Genomic DNA, 24,834 nt, shown 5'->3' with positions numbered 1-24,834 from the left:
AATCTGCCTATATGTATGAAGCAATCACAACTTTACTGAAGAGAGAAAAAGAGAAGAACTTTTTCCCTGAATTATTTTAGGGCAAGATGCAGAGCTGATGCCTTATTGACATTGTAGACTGATAACCAAGAATGTTGGCAATTAAAGGAGACTGAGGCAATTGACACTGAAATACTGACTCTGAAGTAGGACTGCTTTTACACAATGGGAACAGGAAAGAACATGTTTTGTGGCTAATAATCCACCTGAATTCCTCTTCATACTGTCTTGGCCAATATTGATGGTAAATGGACAAGTGCAGTAGCTATAGCCTGAGAAAGGTATCAAGACCAGAAACTTAAGCACAACAATTAATAAGATGAATAAAGTGAGGGGTGTCTGCGTGGCTCAGTCGGTTAAGCGTCTGACTTTGGCTCAGTTCATGGTCTCGTGGTTCGTGGGTTTGAGCCTCGTGTCGGGCTCTGTGCTGACAGCCAACTCAGAACCTGGAGCCTGTTTCAGATTCTGTATCTCCCTCTCTCTCTGACCCTCCCCTGCTCATGTTGTCTCTCTCTCTCTCTCAGAAATAAATAAAAACATTTAAAAAAAGATGAATAAAGTGAACAGAAACTTTTTTTTGATGACTCAAAGATAGAACATTTGAAACTTAAATGAGACAACCCTTGACCAATGAAAGTAAGTGCTGTTTGTCTCAAATAAGCAAATGGATGGGTGCCTGGGTGGCTCAGTCAGTTAAACATCCGACTTCGGCTCAGGTCACGCACGATCTCACAGATTGGTTCGAGCCCCGCGTCAGGCTCTGTGCTGACAGCTTGGAGCCTGGAGCCTGCTTCAGATTTTGTGTCTCCCTCTCTCTCTCTGTACCTCCCCCGCTCACACTCTATCTCTCCCCAAAAATAAATAAACACTAAACAATTTTTTAAAAAAAATAATCAAATGGAATTAATTGATTAAAGAATTACTACATACAGGAAATATTCATCAACTAAAATTTTTTATAAGAAGAACCAGTTTCTTGAAATAATCAAGGATACACCTCATTAAAAATCATCATCAAGAAGGACATCCATGACCTGGATATTACTATTGACCACAGATCATTTGTTCTGAATGTCCACAGATCTGAATAATACTCTAATTTCTGTATTCTTAAAGCACTTACAGAAAGTCGGATTAAATGCTCTTACCAGACAATTTTTATAGCAGTGACTTAATGACTGTGGTTAAACCTTTAATTCCAGACGTATTTATATAATCATCACTTCCTTAATGTCAGTAATTGAAAATATTTGCCAAGTTTTTCCTTATATAGCATTCTACTCCTTGTACACTATGAGATTTATGCCAACTGAACTAAACAATTTATGACATGTCTTAATTGCGTAGTCACAGAATTGTGGAGAAGTTTTTCTCACATGCAGTGACAGGTTTTAGATTCTAGCTTGTTTTTTGCATGGCAATAATTTATGTTTTTAGGCACTACTAATCTAAGTGCTCATAAGAAGATCAAAGGAATCATGTACTACAGAGAAGTTTAGATTATGAGTTATATGACATCACCATGCTGGCAAGATGATAGGATGCTTCGCCAAGAATCTTTCTTCTGAAGGAAACGTTAAGTAGAGCTCTAATGATGTATTTTTTCTGACAGTCTGACATCACTGAAACCTCTTTACAGTACAATTTATATCTCATTTGAAAGTTTATTAGGAGACATAACTATGAAAAATCATGTCCTAATAAATGTTACAGGAAAATAAACTAGAATCTAAAAACTGTCACTGCATATCACTAAAACAATTTTGCATCTAGATGATGAAGACTAATTGTAAATTATTTTGTGAATTTTTTAGTAAAATATTATAATTGTTTATGTGAGGTGATGATTTCATCACTTAACCAGTTACTCTTTCCTTATTAGAAGTGAAATGGTTAGAAAGGAATCTTAGAACTTTAAATGGAGCTATAAATTGTGATGTCTCTGGAAATTATTTCATATGAAGAATATAGAAGAAGGTCAGTTTGATAAAATATGTAATTAAATGTCTGGTTACTTAGTAGCATATATTTTATAAGTTACTCAATTTTTATACAACATAAAATCATTGTTTTGGTGATACAAATTGTCCTATGCACATAATGATAGAATGTCACAATTCAAATAAAAATCTTCAAATTAGTTTATTTAATAAATGTTATCTAAGTACTTTTTTGCTTGTAGCACTAAGCTAGATACTGAGAAGGATTTAAAAAATGTTTATTATCTTCACATCCATATTTCAACAGGTGCATGTCAATTAAAATGTACCAAATTCAAAAAGGAACGTACTATCTAGACCAACAAATTTGCTTTCTTTCTAAACTGTCCCATTTCTGTCAATAATAACCATGCTCAAGCCTCAGTGACTTCTTTCTTCCTGCTGTTTGATATTCTATAGTTGATTAATCAATATGTTTCTTATTTCCTCACATTTCCTCTCTACCCCTCCCTTTCTATCCTATCCAAAGCCTTTAAAATATCATTTTTAATATTATATTTTTGATGATTCTTATTTTTAGACTTCTTGTCTTCAATTTCTTGTTTGTGCAATTAACTAAGTGGATTATTTTATTTTATTTTATTTTTTATTTATTTCTAGGAGAGAGAGAGAGAGACAGCGTGAGCAGGGGAGGGTCAGAGAGAGGGAGTCACAGACTGAAACAGGCTCCAGGCTCTGAGCTGGCAGTCAGCACAGAGCCCGACGCGGGGCCCGAACCCACGAACCGCGAGATCATGACCTAAGCGAAAGTCGGATGCTTAACAGACTAAGCCACCCAGGCGCCCCGTAAGTGGATTATTTTAAAGACTTCTTTCATGTTCTTAATCTCTTATTTGAACAACTCTGACTTCCCTGTAAACTTGTCTGTAATATTAGACTCAGAGTCTCAGTGTCTACTCATCATCTCACCTCTACAGCATCCCAGACTCTCCCTAGGCTTCACTCATATCTTTTGCTCATTTTGATATCAAGACCTCAAATTCCCTCTTCACATTTCTACAAGTATCTAAATCTTACCCACATTCTAGAACATAACTCAAGAGTCATTTCTCATCTTTTCAGGCCTTAGCTGTACATGTTGATTTTGCCTTTCTCTGAACAGATATCACTTAGATTATCACTGTGTCTGGAAAGTCATTTAAATGGAGTATCCAATACTTGTTAAATGAGTAATTTACCAAACACAAGTAGCTCATAGTCTATACATTTTTAAGTAAAGCACCAATTTCCCATCATTCCCAGATAAAGACTGGATTTCAATTTATGTCCACTTTTAGAGAGATAACTTGAAGACTATTACAACTCAGAGTGAGATCAGTATAATTTGTGCTTCAACTTATTTATATGAAGTTGAAATATATGAGGTTTGAACCTCTTAAATAAGCCAACAAACCCCACCTTATCTTAAATTTTACTTTTCTTTTCCACACTGTGCTGTTTGCAGTTCTTTTTCTCATTCTGCCCAAACTGAAATGGCAGCCAAATAAGATGAGGCACTTATAAGGAATAACCCTTCCCCATATCTCACCCCCCCCCAAAAAAAACACTAGCATTTCTCATCCTAGATTGTAGTCAATGAAATGAATGGTCAGTGACAACATACAGAGTGCCCACAGTCCATCCTGGAATTCATGAGCTTTTGTATCACAATCAATTATCAGCTTTTCCCTCAACACTTGAATATCAGTTAAATTGAAAAAAGATATCCAAATTTCTGAGACTTTATTAATATACTAAACATTTACAGCTCTAATATTTAGTGGATTGAAAATTGAATATCATTATCATCATAATCAGCTAATATTTACTGTGCACTCACCATATTCCAGGAATTGCTTACTTTTATTATCTCATACAATCATCTCAATAAATTTATAACTTAGGTATCATCATCATTATCATCATCATAATCATCCCCATTTTATTCTTTTTATGGTTTTATGTTTTGTTTATTTTTGAGAGAGAGAGAGACAGCATGAGCAGGGGACAGAGAGAGAGAGAGGGAGACACAGAATCCGAAGACTGGCTCCTGGCTCTGAGTTAGCTGTCAGCACAGAGCCCGATGTGGGGCTTTGAACCCACAAACCATGAGATCACATCATCCCCATTTTAAAGGTGAGGATGCTGAGGCTGGAGATCAGCCTCAGTAATTTGCTCAAGGCCTCACAGTTAGTAGTATCAAGGTTGGAATTCAAAATCAGACATTTTATATATTTGCAAATGACATATCTGATAAAGGGCTTATATCCAAAATATGTGAAGAACTTAGAAAACTCAAAACCCCCCAAAAACAACTAGCCCAATTAGAAAATAAGCAGAAGACATGAACAGACATTTCTTCAAAGAAGACATCCAGATGGCCAATAGACACATGGAAAGATGCTTATCATCACTTCTCATGAGGGAAATGCAAATGAAAACTACAATGAGGTATCACCTCACACCTATCAAAATGACCAAAATCAACAGCACAGGAAACAACAGGTATTGATGAGAATGTGGAGGAAAAGGAACACTCATGCACTGTTGGTAGGAATGCAAACAGTGCACCCACTATGGAAAACCGTATGGGAGTTCCTCCAAAACTTAAAAATAGAACTTATAACCCAGCAATAGCACTACTGGGTATTTTCCCAAAGAATACAAAAACACTAGTTCAAAAGGATCCATGCACCCCTATGTTTATAGCAACATTATTTACAATAGCCAAGATATGGAAGCAGCCCAAGTGTCCGTCAATTGATCAATGGATAAAGATGTGGTATATGTACAATGGAATATTATTCAGCCATAAAAAGAATGAAATCTTGCCATTTGCAACCACATGGATGGAGCTAGAAGGTATAATGCTAAATGAAATAATTTAGAGAAAGACAAATACCATATGATTTTACTCATAAGTGGAATTTAAGAAACAAAACAAATGAACAAAAGAAAAAGAGATAGAGAGACAAACCAGGAAACAGATTCTTAACTATCTAGAACACAGTGATGGTTACTAGAGAGGAGATGGGTCGGGGGATGGGTTAAATAGGTGATGAGGATTAAGAAGTGCACTTATTGCAACGAGCATAGGGTAATGTATGGAAGAGTTGAATCTCTGTATTGTACACCCAAAACTAATAATTACACTGTATGTTAACTAACTGGAATTTAAATAAAGTAAAAAAAACAACAACATCGAAACCAAACATTTTAGTATATGGATTGAAGAACTTTAATAATTCTAGCAGAACTCACAATAAATATACTTAGTGCTTTAGTAAAAATCTTCATTAGTTTTTTAATTCTATTATTACTTTTCATAGTGTTTACCTCTTAATATTAGTTTCTGTCTTTGTCTTACTGGGAAAAGTTAGAGCCAGACACCTGTCTTCTTACATGGCAAATTGAATTGCCCAATTGCATAAAGATATTATGTTTTTATTGGGAGATAGAGCTGTAATTAATATTTAAAATTAGATTGATTAAGGGAGAAAAACAGTAATCACTGTTTGTAGTACTGTTATGTTACTTTGGACAGATAAGAGTTAAAATATCTGAGACTACAGAGATATGGACTGAATATCATACCTCAGATCAAATTTCTCTAATGAAATTACTTCATTCCTATGTTACTCTTACAGACTAATTTTAAGTCCCTTACAGCTCTTCGAAAGGGCTCAGATAACTGAAAGATCAATCAGTAATTTCAACAAATTTCAGTCAGATTTATTTGGCTGGTACTCAGGAAAAAAATGACCAAATGATTTCTCTGCTGTAATCAGGTAAAGGAACACATTTTCTACTTCATCCTGTTAAGCAACTGTACATTCAATTTTGGCTCAATTCTACATTACTGTAAGAAATTGAATGGAATGTAAAGTATTTAATGTGAGTTACTGGACAGTTTCATTGTCTAATTTGGACTCATTTGTCCAATTTGCATAGGAATCTGGTAAAATATTGGATGGGATAACATTTTGATATGAGATTCAAATAAAAATATACAGATGATAGTTGATAAATATAGAGCTATTTACTTATGCTACTCTATTTATAAAGATAAAAAAAAACCCCAAAATGATGAACTAGGTTTGATGTTTTTTATGCTCCTGCTCACCTTATTACAATAATATATAGTATTATATAATACTAACTTTAAAATTTTAAACAGCACTTCAAAATATTCCTAATAAACCTAGTGTAAATGACAAATGATAAAATAAGCAATGACAAGCAAATGTTTTTCTGAAAGTGTAGTATCTATGGCCTCAAAAAGATACTGGTTTGTATTTCAGTTCTCTGTGGCAAATGGAGCACACACCATTTACTGATCTTCCCTCCTGAATCCCACTGCAATGAGCATGAAAATGCACCAAATCCATAGTGGAATTGAGAACAAGAAGTATAGCATATCAGTAGACTAGAGTTTGAAGGCATAAAGCAAATGAAGTAGGTGTTCCTTATATGACAGATGAAACCAATCTGTATCCTAGAGGGACCATAAAGAGTCACCAGGTATGAAGAATGGACTTGTGGGGCAGTGATAGTAATTGATGTTATTATTTCAAAAACTATATGCTGAACTGCAGTGTCCTGCATCCAGTCTACCACCCTCATGTTTGTGTGTAGAGGCAAAGGACAGCTGTGGCAATGACCTAGAAGTGGAAATAACAAATTTATAATTGAAAGAGCTTCTCTAAAGCTGATTATAAATATGATCCTTAGTGTAGCAATGAAAATGAAGGCAGAGACTTTCAGCTGTACACCAGAATTCATGCTTCCATTTCCACAGAGTTATTTTTGGGAAGCAGCTGTCCAGCCTAGCACTTGCTTTCATTATCTGCCGTGGTTTAGCTGTGCCACTAGCACTTGCCAGTTTAATGAGATCATAAGTGATATGTATGTCACTTGCAGGCAAAGGGCTTTAAGAAGTGAATGTCGCTTTTCATACTCTTTTGCGTTCTACTGGTTGCATTCAGAGGATAGTGAATATCTATCTCTGGGATGATAGAGCCACAAAACTGAAAGGGCCCCCCATGAATGGAGGGAAATTGCCTCACATTTGAATATTATAAGCAAAAAAATTAACTTCTAATTTACCATGCTGCTGAATAAAATAATAATTTAAAAAATAAAAGTAGAGAAAATTAAGTGAAAACTATAAATGAGCAAGAATCCTCCATCATTCTCAAGGGAAAATGAATAGATATTAAAAATTAATAAATCAAGTAATGGAAGTATAAATATATAAAGTAGAAATTTGATGGCAATCACCAGGAAAAAAAAGTGAACTAGAAACAGATGATTAAAAGTGGACTCCTCTTGAAAGCATGACTGAGGTCTGATAATGTAGCAGGAAATGAAAGCTTTTTTGTATGTAAGTTTTGTGTCCAACTACACTTCTGTCATTTACTATATGTATAATCTTAGACAAATTATTCAATATCTATCTATACTTTCCATTTGTGTATTACGGAGAACATACGGACTGCTTCATAGCTTTTCAAAGCATTGTATTCTAAGCACATGCAGAATAAAATAAACTCATTCAGATTAGAAAAATATGTATTTTAAAATTCTAAGCAGAACAGTAATGTCTTATATGATGAATTACATTTTATAGTCCTATAACATACATGTGTACAAAATCATTGATATATATGTACAAATTTCATATACTCATAAAACTTCTATATTCATATACCTTTATATATTTTTCACTGCTCTTTAATAATCTTACTCTATTTCAAAACCACTTTGTCTATAAGTAGAAGCCTTTTAATTCCTACTTTTAAACTTTATTTATTTATTTTTGAGAGATTGAGAGAGAGAGAGAGAATGAGTGGGGGAAGGACAGAAAGGGAGAGAGAGAATCTCAAGCAAGAACTGCACTGACAGAGTGGACTCCAACTCATGAACTGTGAGATCATGACCTGAGCTGAAATCAAGAGTTGGACACTTGGGCAACTGAGCCACCCACCCAGGCACCCCTTAATTCCAATTAAAAAAAATCAAATCTTTAAAGGGAAATTTATTACTTTCCTAAAGTCATGTTCTAATCATGAATAGTAGACACAGTACTGGAAACATCATTTCTTGACTTCTAATTCAGCACTTTTTATAAAGTTTATACTTTATAATTAGTAGCAGTAATTATGATTTTAGTTTGGTTTTGCCTGAAAGATAAATGTCATCATGGCATCAAAATAGAAACCACGACAGTGGATGAATCTACCCAGGGAGAATGTCTTAAATGCAAGAAGAAGAAGGGTTAAGTCATGATTTTCAGGAAAACCAACATTTAAAGGAAAGTCAGAACAGCATGCAAATGGAGAAGAAATGGCCAAAAAGAGGAAGCAAACCAAGGGAGTGAATGTAATGTCAGAGAAGACAAAGGATAGGAATCTTTCATTAAAAAAATAAAGTGGTCTAAAGGGTTTAAATATCAATGAAAACAAACCAATGAAGAAGAAAAGTTTGAAAATATAGGAAAGAAAACTAACAATATAGACGGAGGTCTCCAAATGAGGGGCCATCCAGAATGTGGTTATCAGAGTACAGCTTATGTAGATAGGTGATATCATTTCCACAAGCAGGAGGAAAGGAAGCAAGGATAGTATGGATGTAAATGTGTAGATTTTGTGGGGAGAAGAGTTTGCATAATATGAATTTTATTAGTTTTGAAAGATATTTTTGAAGTATAAAGGGGTTAAAGATTTTAATCAAATGGAGAACACAGAAAAATAGAAATAATAATAATAGAGAAACCTAGAAAGATTCTCAGGAAGCCTCAAGAATTGAATTACAATTGGAGAATATTAATTTATAGAACCATTTAAATTAATTACATAGCTTTATGATTGTCTCTAGTAGCAATAAGCAATTGAGGAGTTGGTGCAGGATCAAAATCTAAAAAAAAAAGAAAAAGTACAAACTGCCTGCCTATTGACATGTGCAAACATGTATGAGATTCAGGTCAATTGGAAGTCTTTCAAAAATATCTCTAAACCTCCTGATACTGGAAGCTCACCCAGCCACCTAACAAACAAGTTTACTCATGTCAGACATGCTCCAAGCTATCAGAATTTCATTTGTATAACCATTCTGAACAAATGAATTGGCAACTTAAATCTGTAGTTGGTTCCAAAATCACATGAAAACCTTTGAAAAGAGAACTTGTTTTCTCTTCATAAAAAGTTTGAATTATGTAAATGCCTTAATAAAATTTCAACAGCACACTTTGCTTTGCAAATAGGGAAGTTGTTAAAGCCATGAGCCACACAGATTACCTGGTTACTCTTTAATGCTTTAAATATTTCAGGTTCTTGACATATTCCAGTAATTTTTGAAAATTTGACTTAAAATGAACACAGATGCTGTTTTCAAAATTTAACACACAATTTGACATCGATTTAGCATTTTCAAGTTTTAACTCAATTAATCACTCCCTTTTTGCACCTTGTTCTTTCACTTGCCTTCTTAGATAACCTTCATGGCTTTCCACCTTACCTACTACTCTTTCTCCTTCCTATTTGATTCTACTTATCCTCCTGTCTTTTAAATTCTGAGATTCTTCTCTACATTTAATCCCTAGATGAACTCACCCAATCATATGTCTATAAATACCATATATTTGTTAAGTATTCCCCCAATATATGCCATTAGCCTAGGCTTCTCTTTTGAGCTCCAGATTTATATATTCAATTATCTACTTGACATCTCTATACATATTTCTAAAAGGCACCTAAAACATAATAAAAAACTAGCTCTTGATTCCCCCCTTCTATCACCACCACTCAAAGTAGCTGTAACCACAGATTTCCTTATCTTAATAAATGGCAACTTTATTCTTCCAGGTTTCTTGGGCCAAAGGTTCTTGAGACCTCTAGGATTGGTGCTTTACCTCTCACCCTTATGTTAGCAATCAACACATGCTGTTCACTAGGCCTATATCAAATTTATTCAGTTCTGACCACCTTCAGTGATAACACCTTTGCTCAAATCTGAGAGGTTCTTTCCAATTTTTGTTGTTAGAAAGAAAACTACAACAGGTGTTCTTGGACAAGTCTCTTTGTCTTCATTAGGCTGGTGTTTCTCTTAGGGTGGATAACTTGTAGGACAAATACTTTATGCTTGGTTGTAAGGTATGGCTGTATTATTTAACAAGTGTTGTGTGATTACCCTTCAGAAGATTTGTATCAATTTGCACATCCTCCAGGGGAAGGTTGAAATCATGCCTTGTGTTTTTTGGAATGAATGAAAGCAGAATAGAGGTTGAGGAAAATGTCAGACTAGTAGAATTGGTAGGAGTGGAACAGAAATATGGTGTTATTACCAGTTTTATTACCAGGCCAAAAACCACTGTTCTTCCACAGGTAAAAAATCTTGGATATAAAAAATACAGTTATTGTTGTCAGAAAAGGAGAAAGGATTTGTTTCTAGATTGTTTTAATCAGAGCTACCTTTAGGATCTACTTAAACTTTGGAGGTACTTGGATATATTCACTTTATTTTTTTCACCTATGTCAGATATTGTGGGTTAAAAAGATACCCCAGATACCATTTGCTTCTTCACTTATCTTTCATTAAACAGTCACATTTCATGGTCAAATTGAATATGAAAGTTTTCTTCTGTGTATAAATGTAAAAGTATTGACAGTATATTGTTAGGCTATACATCAGTAAGAGAAAAAGTTAGTGTTAGAAGTAATTTAGTGGAAAATAAATGGCATAATCAATAGCCATCCTCCTGACCGTAAAGGTATAATTTACTTATTTTAATTGTTCCCTTACAGAGGTAATATTGCCAATCATCCTGACCCCTAAGGCATTTATTTAGTATTGTAAGGGACTTACTATAGAAGATAATTTGTGTAGGAATACACTCTGAAGAGTTCTGGCTCAGAAGTAAGGATGTACTCACTTGGAAAACATATTCATGCTAGTGAGGGAAAATATTTAGGGTGAACATAGAATACCCTAGACATTCCTCTTAGGAAAATATTATCAATCATGGAGTAAGCGTCATCAGAAGTGGGGAAATTGAGGTACTAAAGGCTTCTATCAGATTGAAATAAAGATGGCTGCAGGGACAAGGTCCATGCACTAAACTGAGGGTCAAGCCAGGTCATCACACTTTTAACACAATATATTCCTCTCCTCCTTCAGATTCAGTGAGTAGAAGTTTTCTGAACAGGTCCCAAAAAGAGTACAGGGGAGAAAATGAGAGATGGCCAGCAAGTGGGTAGGGGGTGCAGGTGAGAATAAAAAGAATGGTTTGGGTTTTTCTAAGTTTCATACATTCCAAATATTGTATTGTATTGTATTGTATTGTATTGTATTGTATTGTATTGTATTGTATTGTATTATACACTGTGGGTGTGGATTTCCATTTAGATCAAATATGACGACTGCAAAGAACAGACAATAGGTTGCCCAAGGAGAAATAACTAGATCACCTCAGTTAGCTCTGCACTAGGCTGGGACTTAGCAATGATAAAACAGCTTAGAAACCACTGCAGGTTTGAGCCAGACCAAAAGCAAGTAGCAAGAAGGGAACCATTTACCCCTGTATACAACTATCTTCATGTTACATGAATTCCAAACTAATCCTGGGTCATTTTGTGAAGTATGATGTCCAGATAAATCAAAGCAAAACTTATCTGAATCTAATCAAATGCAGGTGATTCTGCAGCAGTCTTAATGGTCCTGAAATTAGGGAGTCTTCCGTGTTTCATAAGCCTATCCTTAGAGCAATGCAGATCTGTAGCCATGATTCACTAGATTAGCCCAGGGAAATTGCAAACAAGATAGTTCCAAAAGCCTTCCAGAAGAGAAAAAGTAAATGCATAAGAGTATAAAGTATTGATTGCTTCTGGCAGCAAAATTTCAAGTAGTGCCTCACAGAGTACCTGGAATGCTACACGAAATGAACAACTGCCATTTGCTAGTTTATATCATTGCCAGTATTCTCTTTATATGTCAGCTTCCCTTCCTACAGTACGGTTTTCAGTTTAGTTATTAGTTTTCCACCTTAGCTTCCCCATGGAGTCTAGTTTCTTTGAAGAAGACATAAAAAATCATCTAATGTCTTCATGCTACAGATGTGGAGACTGAATCAAGAGTAAGAATACAGTGTCTGAGATTATGCCACCAGAGGGTTCCAGAGCCCTGAGAGAACTCAGCAGAACCTACTCTCCATCCACTGCTTGTTTAATCATCCCATATTTGTGGCATATTTGCAGGCAGCAGTGTCTCTAAAAGATTTTGGAAGCAAAAAGTAGCCTATCAGAAGTTTCTCTTTTTTTGTCTTATTAAATATTACTGCTCCTGCTAAGTAAACCCTAAACTGTTGATTTCCCCTTGTATTGTTTCTCACTGGTTCCCTGGTATGTGGAGATGTGGTTAGTTAACAACAGCCTGGATGCCAGTAATTTGGTTACCATGAAAATGTTTGTAACAACCTCTTCAAAGAGAGTCTAGTTCTTTCTTCTCTGGAATTAGAAGAAGCATGACTTCCTGGCAGGAGAATTAACTCAGGTGTGGTGCTACAAGCTGAGGCCTGGTCTGCTCTGGGCCCATTTGGAACTCTGTCTTGGTGACAAAAGGCTTCAGTACAGCATCGGGGAGTACTCAGGGTCGATGCATCACCTAGCTCTCTACTCCATTCCCTACCTTCTGGAGAATGCCATGATTAAAATGTTGGTAGGGTGGACAGAACTTGGAGGAAAATGATGGAGGAGGTGCTGTGCGCAGCAGGATGTGTGATGACATGTGGCTCTGACCTTTTCTTTCAAGTGGATTTGGAAGGCGCTTTTGGCCATGAGAGCTCAGTAGCTATAATCAAAATGTTTTTCAGTTAAAAAAAAATAGATGATAGATAGATAGATAGATAGATAGATGAGGTTTTTTTGGAAGCGACAGTGGGATTCATGGGGTCCAGAACCGATAGCCAAGAAAGAATTCTTGAAGCCATCTTTGGTGCCAAAAGGTGACGTTATTGAAGCATAGGGACAGGACCTGTGGGCAGGAAGAGTTGCCCCAGGACCATGAGGAGAGATTGGTTTTATACTGTGGGGTTGGGGGTAAGGTAAAGTCCAAGGGAAGTTTCCAGTGAGATTTTCATATGCTAAAGAAGACTCCTAAGATACTGGAGTGAGCTATTTGTCAAGCTAAGGTTGTTTTTCCCTCTAGCAAAACATTAATGTTAAGACAGTAAGGAGTTCCTGGAGAAACATTTTACTCTGCCAGCCTCAAGTATTTGTCCATGGGCTGCAGGTTATAAGGAAATTTATTTCTATCTGCCATTTCCTTCTACCCTTGTTTCCCATATTACTATGGAAGGGAGATGGAGACTTAGGTCCTACAGGACTATGATCTCTATCAGCTAACCATTTGTTTTTCCCCTTTCCTCTGTTCTTGGGCAGCCAGGAGTGCTGAGGAATATAAAACATATCCCATCTTTATGGTGTGGTGGGGTGGTGTTTGCAGTCTGTCAGCTTGCCTTATGCTCTCTCATCATATATATATATAGCTCTTTCTGGGTGTCAAGCAACTTTCTAAGCATTTTACATTTATTATTTCTTCTAATCATAACAAATCTTGTCAGCATGGCACTTCTATACCCCATGGTAGTAGAGAATTGAAAGAAACATAGGCTATGCCCATTTTTAGGGAAATGGCTAAGTAATATTGTGGGGATTAAGTTTATGAATTCCCTGAGTTTGCACCAATGGGTTAACAGGCTTAGGACAAAAGCATCCAGAATAGGTAAGCAGGGTGAAAGCCCCCCCCCACCCCCCATCACAGAACAAAAGCAAGAAGCCACTTCCACAGGACAGAAGAGTCTAGAATAGGTAAAGAGGTAAACAGTGTCTTTTATGGTATGTCTCTTACAAAAGACATACCGTATAGAAAAAAATGAACTTNGACTGCCAGCTCAGAGCCTGGAGCCTGTTTCAGAGTCTGTGACTCCCTCTCTCTCTGACCTTCCCCTGTTCATGCTGTCTCTCTCTCTCTCTCCTAGAAATAAATAAAAAACATTAAAACAAATTAAAAAGAGAGAGAGAGAGAGAATAAGTTTATAGCACAGTACATCCTATGTAAAATAAACACTGTAATTACAAATACTATATCCAAAGATACATGCATATTGAAAACCAAACATCAAGCCCATTAGAGTGGATGCCTAAAGAGAAGAGTGACTGGCATGAGAGGTGGAATTGAAAGTAACAAAATAATAATAAAGAGAAAAGCCTTGTAAGGAATGATAATGTTAGTTTACAATAAACTGAAGGATAAATTGAACTCACTTCTATGTAAATTCAAAAGACATTTTAAAATGCCTTTGACTGGGGTGCCTGGGTGGCTCAGTTGGTTAAGCGTCCATCTTCAGCTCAGGTCATGATCTCACAGTTCGTGGGTTTGAACCCCACATCAAGCTCTGTGCTGACAGCCAGCTCAGATCCTGGAGCCTATTTTGGATTTGGTATCTCCCTCTCTCTCTGACCCTCCCCTGCTCACTGCTGTCTCTCTCTCCCTCTCTCAGAAATAAGTAAAACATTAAAAAAATAATAAAATGCCTTGGACCATAATTAAAATAATACATGAAATGCAGATAAAGTTGTACATAAAAAAACATTTACAGTCTCAATCTTTTATAATTATATATATAAATCATTATAAAATTATATATGTACATATATTAAAAATAGGTAGGTAGATAGATATTCTTCTTGGTGTAAGTATTAAAAAACCAGAGAAATCCAGGTTCATATTCAGGTTGGTATTTTCTTTGTTCTTTTTACTGTGATTTGGGATAGTGAGGGGCAAAGAGGAGGAATGATACCAAAGATGGAGTCAGCTGAGTGTTTCAGTCTATACTTTTGGGCTATGATACAACTTCCTCTATCATTGATCTTATAGTTTTTGGTGTTTTGCTAAAGATGTTTGAAAACATGTTTGGTGTTGGGTCCTCATTAGAATAAAATCCAAATTCATTTTTTCACCTAATAGATCTCTTGCTTGTTCTATCTTTCTGTATTTTGTCCATCATTTAAAACTCCCTTAATGAATGAACAAACACAGATGTGACTTGAGTAATTTTCTTGACCAGACCAAGTCTAAAACCAGATTCTGAGATAAGCTTCAAAAGATATAGTATGTCTGCTTATCATCAGGGAAGAAAGAACTTTTTTTGTTTAATTTTGTTTCCTCTTCTTGAAACCATCAAGGGAGCAGTATAAAACATTCTTGTCTAAATAGAATTCCTTCTAGTATGAAATTGTTTTCTTTAGTTAGCCTTCTAAATCTGCCACACTATCCCTTCTATTCTTGATAGAAATGCAAATGGAATTTTTCCTTGTCACTAAGCAGATTGTTCTGAAAGCAAAATCTAGGTCCTGTAAGAGCAATGAGCAGTGTCATAGGTGTTACAAAACATTGGGAAGGGGAGATCTTAACAATGAGTATCAATTAAGGCAAGATTTTATAGAGGATGTTTGGCTTAATTGTACTTTAGAGGATTTGGGTAAATTAAGAGAAGAGGGGGGAAAATCCCTCCAAAAGTCTGGTTGCAACAAAGAATGAGAAATGTGTATATTGTTTCACTTTATTTAATTTTACTTTATTTAGTTAATGTTTGAATTTCATGATTTCTCATCTTATATTTTGGGTATTCTATCCTTTTCAGACTGTCTATAGAGCCATCTCCTAGTTCCAGCCCTCCCTCTAGCTCTGTAAAGCAGAACTGACAACAACAGTGCCTGGTGCGTTTGTTAGGAGAGTTAAATGTGTATAAGTGTTTAGACAATTGCTTGGCAATACAAGAGCTATATTATTATTGAGCAAGGAGGACATCAGTATTTATACCTTGGCAACTAGTCTAATGGTGATCATTTAACCAAGGGAAATAAGAAAGATAGCAGTGAACAGATTATGGATATGAGTGTCTGAGTATATTATTTCTGGATTTTGAGAATAATTTCTTGGTTTCTAGCATGAGTAAATGACTGAATTTATGTTATAAGTCAGTGGGGGAGGAGTAGTTTTGCATAAAATGACATGAATCTTATTTTTTCTGTGTTGACTATTATGTCCTTGTAGGAAATCCAGAAATATTGAGTGGGCCATTGAATAAATCTGCTTACTCCTGAATGAACCTCAGGAAAGATAAATGGAAGGGAGATAAAACAACTTAAATTCATCAGCCTATATATATTTTGGATACAGATAAATCTTTTGCAAATATCTTCTCCCATTCCTCAGGTTGTCTTTTAGTTTTGTTGATTGTTTCCTTTGCTGTGCAGAAGCTTTTTATCTTGATCAAGTCCCAATAGTTCATTTTTGCTTTTTGTTCACTTGCCTCAGGAGACACGTCTAGTAAGAAGTTGCAACCTCAAAGAGGTTGCTGCCTATGTTCTCCTCTAAGATTTTGATGGTTTCCAGTCTTACATTTAGGTCTTTGATTTATTTTGAATTTATTTTTGTCTATGGGGTGAAGACACTTTTTTCCCACTGGATATTTTTCCTGCTTTGTTGAATCAAACTCAACACCCCCAAAATAAATAATCCAGTTAAGAAATGGGCAGAAGACATGAACAGACATTTTTTCCAAAGAAGACATCCAGATGGCTAATAGACACATGAAAAGATGCTCAACATCACTCATCATCAGGGAGATACAAATCAAAAACACCGTGAGATACCACCTCACACATGTCAGAATGGGTAAAATTAACAACACAGGAAACAACAGATGTTGCCAAGGATGCAGAGAAAGGGAAGCCTTCTTACACTGTTGGCAGGAATGCAAACTGATGCAGCCACTCTGGAAAACAGTATGGAGGTTCCTCAAAGTTAAAAATAGAGCTCCCCTTTAACCCAGCAATTGCACTATTAGGTATTTACCAAAGGATACAAAAATACTGATTCAAAGGGGCACATGTACCCTGATGTTTATAGCAGCATTATTAACATTAGCCAAACTATGGAAAGAGCCCAAATGTCCATTGACTAATCAACAGGTAAAGAAAATGTGGTGTACAGACACACACATATATATAAAATGGAATATTTCTCAACCATCAAAAAGGAATGCAATATTGCCATTTGCAACAATGTGGATGGAGCTAGAGTATATTATGCTAAGCAAAATAAGTCAGTCAGAGAAAGATAATTACCATGTGATTCACTCATATGTGGAATTTAAGAAACAAAGGAGGATGAACATAGGGGAAGAGGAAAAAAAGAGACGGGGAAGCAAACAATAGGAGACTCTTAACCAAGAGAGAAAAGTGAGGCATGATGGAGGAAGGTAGGCAGGGGGTGAGCTAAATGGGTGATAGGTATTAAAGAGGGCCCTTGTTGTGATGAACACTGGATGTTATATGTGCAAGTGATGAATCAATAAATTCTACATCTGTAATGAATCTTACCATATATGTTAACTAACTGGAATTTAAATAAAAACTTGAAATTAAAAAAAAGTCAATATGGTAGAATTGAAATCATAGGAGTGGATGAGATTATTAAATATAAGTGTGTAGAGGAAGAAGAAAAGAGGGCCTAGTATAGAATACTTAGGAACACCAACATTTTGCAGGAAGTCAGAAGACATCACAAAAACAATTGAATACAAGATGCCAGAATGGCAGCTAGAAACCAGAAGACAGTTGTATCTTCAGAGGCAAGAGAAGAAGGTCTTCCAAGAAGGAATATGAAGTTAGCAGGATCAAATGTAGCAAAGGTCAAAATTGAAAAGTCGCCTGAATATATTGTCAAGTTGCTTTTCCTGATCATAGCATTTTGGTGGAATTGTGGAGGTTGAAGCCAGACTGTTAATGGGTTTTGAAATGAATTCTAGGGGGAAAGAATAAGTACACACAAAACTGTAGGAAGTTTGTTTCTGAAGTAGTAAATGGATAGAGAGAGATAGGCTGGTAGCTGAAGGAAGACATGGAAGCTAGGGAAGTTTTCTGTTTTATACCTTTAAAATCGGTAACACAGAGTATATTTAAGTCCTGGTTGGAAGGTGTCAGTAGAAGGAAACAGTGAATTATAGGAGTGAGAAGTGATCCCTGAGTAGATGGAAAAGGATAACATCCAGAAAACAAATAGAGTTTAAGCAAGAGTAAATAATTCTTTCATTTGAAGTATTTTAAATGAACACGAAAAGATTTTTGCAAGTTACCTAACAGAAATTGTTATATTTCTATTTTATAACTTAAATAAGAGAGGTCATTGGCCCAGGACCTGTGGAGATGATATGGTCAAAGATTGAGGAGTGTAAAGACTTTAAATAGTGACTGTGAAGAATGGGAGGAAAAAAATGAATAATAAAAAATCGAAGGATTGTGGTTTATGTTGAAGGTGTGGGCCAACTCTATTACATGAGTTAACAGTTTTACCTATCTGTAAACACATGTATTTACCTATCTGTAAACACATGTATGGTCATGTGTTATGGTCTAAATATCTGGGTTTTCCCCCAAATTCGTATGTTGAAGTCCTACAGGAGATAAGGCCACAAAAGAGGTAATTAAATTGAAATGATGCTCTTACAAAAGAGGAAGGGACATCAGAGATCACTCTCTTTTCACCATATGAGAACATATGAGAAAGTGGCTGTCTGCAAGCCAGGAAGAGAGCCCTCATCAAAAATCAATCCTGCCAGACCTTGATCTAGAACTCCAGCCTCCTGAATTGTGAGAAAATAAATGTGTTTAAGATTCCCAGTCTACAATATTTTGTTATGGCAGCCTGAACAGACTAGCACATCGTATAAAAACTCTACAAAATTCCCTCCCTTAAATGTAGGAATGGACAAAGTAGATTCTTAGCTTAATCCAGAGCTGTGATTCTACCCTCACCATGCAACAGAATGATATTGTGTGGTATTTGAGATTGTTAGCATAAAATTTAAATGCCTTAGAAATGTATAGAATCTCAGTTCTCTAGACTGGCACAAAGATTATTTTAAACTAAACAATTCCAGCAAATCTCATCTAAATTTCTTTGGTTGACAAAATTTGGCTCTCAAAACACATAGTTGCCATAAATCCCCTAGAGAGGAAACTAATCATTAGCACCAAGATGAGAGATCACATCAACAAACATTATCACAAGCTGTCATACTTTCCATTTGTTTCCCACAAAGACCAGTTTGCTTTCCTAAAAGTCCATTTGTTTGTTTCCCTCTATAAAGTTGGTAAATAAACCCTTAGTTCTGGGTGTTCAGAAAACCACATCTTTTGTTCTCTTCTATTTGCATAATAATACACTTTGTCTTTTCCCCTGTTAATCTGTCTCTTGTTAGTTAATTTGCAGGCACCCATTCATTTAAACCCAAGATAGTAGAGGAAAAATTTTCATCCAGACAGAAACTATGCTGAAAAGGAAATAAGAAAAATGGATGAAGCAGTTTGTAGTGAAAAAGTCAGCATATCTAACTCATAGGATTGCTTTGAAAATTAAATTAATTCATATTAAAACATGTAAAATAGTGCATATAATGTGTATTCAATAAATGTTATTACTCTACCTATCAGAGCTCTCCTATGAGAGCTAGTTTTTTGTGAATTAGATGCTATATTTTCCTTTTATATGTAGATGAGGAAATTAAGGCCTCCAATACTAACCAACTTGCACAAAGTTATATATATATTAAGTGATAGGGATGGGATTTAAACCCAGGAAATCTGGCTTCAGAGACTATGCCATTAACTATTGTGGCATGCAGTCACCCATATTCTGTGGAGAAATAATAAAGTGAAAAAGCTGGAGGAATAGGGAGTTGCAATAAGAGAGGAGGATGTCTGAATTTATTATTTCAAAAGTGTAGTAGTTCTCAGTAAATACAAGGGAATTTAGCCAGATCTTGGGGTGAGTTCAGCCTCTACCCCCTTGTCTCATGTGGTGTTGGGAAGCCACTTTCCTTTCTTAGGCTTCCCTTCCTCATCTGCAAACTGGGCACAGAAACCCATTCTGTCCTCCTTACCGGGATGTTGTAAGGTTCCTGTGAGGTGAAGGATGTTCAGATGCCTTGGGAACAGGTTGGGTGGGTTCTGAGTTGCTGTCACTAGCACAGACAATAGGCCTGGGGCCTTCCAGGGATCAAGGCCACGCTGGAGAGATAAGCAGGATGTGTGGAGCATCTGTGACAGACAACAGCATAGGGGAGGGATCTGGTCAGGTAGGGTGTGCTGACCTGGTCCAGACAGCCTATGGTCAGGGTGAGTGCAGGTGCTCCTTTGCAGGAAGAGCTCCCCACCATATAGAATCATGAATCCAACTGGAGAAAGAGATCATGAAGGGTGAAGAACATGGGCAAGGTAAGGAACCTAAGAAGACAAATACTGCGGAGAAGTTCAGAGTTAATAATTTGAAAAATATACACTGAAAGATATTTTCAGTCAGGGAAACATTGGACTGATCAAAGGAGTGGGGTAGTGTACTACCAAAGATGTAGAGTGGCTCTTGTGATTTGTACAGGATAAATGGGTAACAAATTTTATTATCTTTAGAAGAATTAAACTGACACACAGAAAGAAGCAAGTAATTATATCCACAGGTAAATTATAGTAGGTATCTCCAAAGGAGATTCATAGAATCTGGCAGAAGACTAACTCGGAAAAGGTGGGCCACAACCCATGCATTTTTATGCTTATATAAGGGTATTTTAAAAAGTGGTTCAATTATATTTGACATTTCTATTTCCATTTCCACAAAGTCTAAAGTAGATAAGTGCTCCTAAGTACTTGAAGTGAATGTACTGTTCCTGATCATTAGAGTCAAGGTTTGAGTGTCCAGAAGAGACAACAACAAATGAGCAGGCTACTTACAGAATCTTATTTTACTAAAGCTTTTGTGTATCTGCATAAACTACATACTTCACAATGACTTCAGAATATCTCTGAAGAACACAAATTACACATTTCTTCACTTACTGGCGGGGAACCTAAATTCCTTAGACAGAAATAAAAATCTTCCATTTTGCCATCAGAGGAAAAAAACAATTGACATGGAAATCATGACTGAAGGAACATTTGACTCAAGTATTTTAATGTTAATATGTAATTTGTCAAAATTCATTATATGTAAATGACTCATATTATCATCATTTCCTGTTTGTCCACAAAATGAAGGGAGTTTCAGAAAAAGGACTCTGGGCAAATGAAAAAAAGGCAGTAGAAGTATCAAAATGGTGGAGGCATTAAGAAGAGCATATTCAAACTGCATTAGCTAGGTTCCATCTTTCAATTGCGTGATATGACACAGGAGGTTGAAAGGCATTAGAGGCTTAAAGTGGAAAGGATAATGACTCCAATATGGAGCAGAAAGGAGTACAGAGGAGGAAGCTGCTGATGCAGAAGACATACTTTGCAGACAAGTGCAGTTTCTGCACTTGAAACGCAGAAGTAAAAGCTATTCTAGGGGAGTTTTTCTCCTTATAACTGTGCAAACTCAGTTTAATATAAGTGTTACCATTAGTCAACATTGTGTTTTAAATGCATCAAAATTTTGTAAGCATGGATACATTTAATAAAAGAACTTTTATCTTTTTTTTTTTAATTTTTTTAATGTTTTATTTATTTCTAGGAGAGAGAGAGAGACAGCATGAGCAGGGGAGGGTCAGAGAGAGAGGGAGTCACAGACTGAAACAGGCTCCAGGCTCTGAGCTGGCAGTCAGCACAGAGCCCGACGCGGGGCTCGAACCCATGAACCGCAAGATCATGACCTGAGCGAAAGTCGGACGCTTAACCGACTAAGCCACCCAGGCGCCCCTGAAAGAACTTTTATCTTAAAGACTATATTACTTTGGTTGCATCGTAGTATGGGTTATCACTTTAGCATAAGAGCATATAAAATCATTATGTTCTCTGCATGCACTCATTGTTCTATCTCTATTAACTATAGCTATAATGCAAAGCTCCAACTTATGTTAATGTCTCTCATGTTTACATGTTTACTGTCAACTTAAAAGCATGACTATTTAAATGAACTCTTTCTTGATTACTAAAAACATTATTGACTGAAGCCATGCAAATATCTTTGGGTTTCAAAAAATTAATTATTTAATAATCATTTACTGAGGGCTTACAACACATTTGACAATGTGGTATATGTTATGAGCAACCAAAGGAAGTATACAATGTCATTCCAAATCACATGAGATGTACAACTTGAGGAGAAGATATAGATTTAAAAAATGAATGAACAAGACTGTAATTCAGCTAATAAAATGCTCAGAAGTGCTATATAAAAAAAGAAGAGAACCCCCCCACATATATTCACCATTCACACATAAGGATTCTTTTTTCCATTAAAATGGTTATAGTTCTCAAAATGGCATACTATGTACATCCCTACATGTTTGTACATGAGATTCTTCTTGCCTAAAGTGTCTTCTCCAGGCTATCATCTGGCTCATATCCATTCTTCAAAACCCAACTGTGTCACTTCTTCCTGAAAGCCTTCTCAGGGTGGTAGGATGCCTTAGCTACTACAAGTTGCCTGTACAGACATTACCTTGTACATATTATGTGTACCTTATTTTGTAGTAGTGCACATTTTCCTCTGAAATAGGGAAGAAGGAAAGAAATACATACACAGATATAAACATTTGTGAAGAATATGTGATAAAATAATGGAGTTAACAATGAGTTGCTTTGATTTTCTCTGAGTAGAAGGGAACTAGTTTATTTACTTAAGAAAAGGGGTCATAACACTTTATATATATAAAAAATGCTTCTAGAAACTTTAGCTCTGTTAATACATTTAATCAGTATAATACTCCTATGATTTATGTAGTCCCTGTACCTATATTAATAACTATTATCATCCTTATCCTATAGATGAGTAATTTTAGACTGAAGTTAGGCAGGATGCTCAGGGTCACTAAGTTAGTAAATGCTAGAACAAGAATACAAACTCAGAAAATAAACCTCCAGAGATCTGTACTTCATGATCTGAAAAGCATAGTGAAGGCTGAGGGACTGCAAAAAGAAAGAGAAGAAAACCTCAGAAGATTGTTGAATGGCTCTTTTTTCTAAAAAAAAAAAAAGTTTATTTATTTGTTTTGAGAGAGAGAGAGAGTTTGAGTGGTGAAGGGGCTGAGAGAGGGAGAGAGAACCCTAAGTAAGCTCCATAGTACCAGTACAGAGGCTGATATGGGGTTTGAACCACAAGCTGTGAGACCATGACTTGAGTTGAAACCAAGAATTGGATATTTAACCAATTGAGCCATTCAGATGTCTGTGTTGAATGGCTTTAATGTGTAGTTAAGGCCACAAGTGACAGGTCACAAGAACGGCGACAGGTTCCATATTGTTTTTTGAAGATCTTGATTCCCCAAGTGTAGCATCAAAGGGTGGGTATGTCTGGATGCTGGCACATGCAGTGGGAAAAATAGAGTGAAGAGGGTGAAGGCGATGGTACAGGGTGATTATGAAGGTAGTAAGCAAAGCAGAGTGGGCCAGTGCTGAGATCTGATGGTAGCTGGGAAGTTTAACATGGCAGACTGAATACACTTGTTTATCTCTCCTCTCTTCAAAAAACTGATAAAAGACATTATGAACCTACAGGGATTAAAAGAAGAATATACAGCAGAAAAAGAAATGTCAAGAATTTTGGAAAGTGAAAAATGAGTAGAGTGTGGAACCAAGTTAGCAGGACCAGATAAAGCTATGCTTAAATCCCTAGAAGGAGGTGGAGGAAGCCAACAAGAATTAAACCCATTCCCACTGCTGAACTCCCTAATTTAGAAGGTGGAGAAGGGACTGATAAACTCTGACATGGTTCTAGATGATAGGAGATTGTGAGTGATTTTTTTTTTTTCAAAATTTCTAAAATGATCAGTTACTACTAAGGGGAAAATTTTTTCTAAAAGATTTCAGGTATGGGACTGTTCTATATGACGGCAAAATCCAGGCAGTAATATAGGGAGCAGAATGTGGAATAGAGACAAGTCCCTTATACTTGAATATATCAGGGAATTGTGAACCCAGGCTATATAACATATTGTCAACATGCATATTGAAATTGACCAAGATGGTGGTACAAGTGCAGACTTGTGAGAAAGTAAGCCTGGGAGATGGAGGATTGCAAGGAGAGAGGGCTGTGCACTATTGGAAACACAAACACATGATCTCTCTTGCACAAACACATGATTATTTCTTGTATCATCACTTGCATTATTTTGTATTTTGGATGACAAAAAAAATTCGCTATTAAAAAAAAGAAGCAACTGACATTCCTAAACCATGCGGAGGCCTAACCTACAAAGCTGTCTCCTTGGCACTTTCTGCAATCTGAGAGCAGGACTGACACTGCACCTAAGCACCTACCAAATTTTTGAGCATTCATGTGAGTAAAGAGCCTGGACTACAGCATTAGACACCCTATGTGCACTTGAGACTTGGTCTCGCACTGCCTTTCTAAGGAAGGAATTCTGATACCATGGTCTCATTCCTGTTTCTCATCACGTTTCATCTTTATCAGGAAAAGTGAAAATGAACAGGAAGGTGAAACAATAAATTTCTAGATATGCCAAGTGAATCATACACATTTATACAAGGAGCTGCAAGACTCTTAATTAAATAGAAACATGTTTTCACTTGATAATACATTCTTGACCTTTCATGGGCGCTGAATAATTCAAGAAGAAATACACACTTCCTAAGCCTGAGTTTCAAGGACCTTGCTTCACCCTGATTTACTCAGTTTTTACATTTCTCACTCTTTCCAAACTTTTAACCTTTTCACTTTCACCAGGGGCACCTCCTTGTTGGGCCTATCATGACTTACTCCCATT

At 36.2% G+C, this 24,834-nt stretch overlaps 1 long non-coding RNA gene across 1 annotated transcript in view; it reads left to right on the top strand.

Moving 5' to 3' along the window:
• Positions 1-24,834, top strand: part of LOC144225921 (uncharacterized) — a 64,527-nt gene that overhangs the window by 6,086 nt on the left and 33,607 nt on the right. The window contains exon 2 of the long non-coding RNA XR_013333473.1: positions 2,640-2,825. This is a non-coding gene — a long non-coding RNA (uncharacterized LOC144225921). The remainder of the gene's footprint in view (positions 1-2,639; positions 2,826-24,834) is intronic.

The sequence above is a fragment of the Crocuta crocuta genome, unplaced genomic scaffold (assembly GCF_008692635.1).
Source record: "Crocuta crocuta isolate KB4526 unplaced genomic scaffold, BGI_CrCroc_1.0 scaffold131, whole genome shotgun sequence".
In the NCBI taxonomy this organism is placed as follows: domain Eukaryota; kingdom Metazoa; phylum Chordata; class Mammalia; order Carnivora; family Hyaenidae; genus Crocuta; species Crocuta crocuta.
The sequence above is the reverse complement of the archived record's forward strand: the minus strand, read 5'-3'. Positions and strand labels throughout refer to the sequence as shown.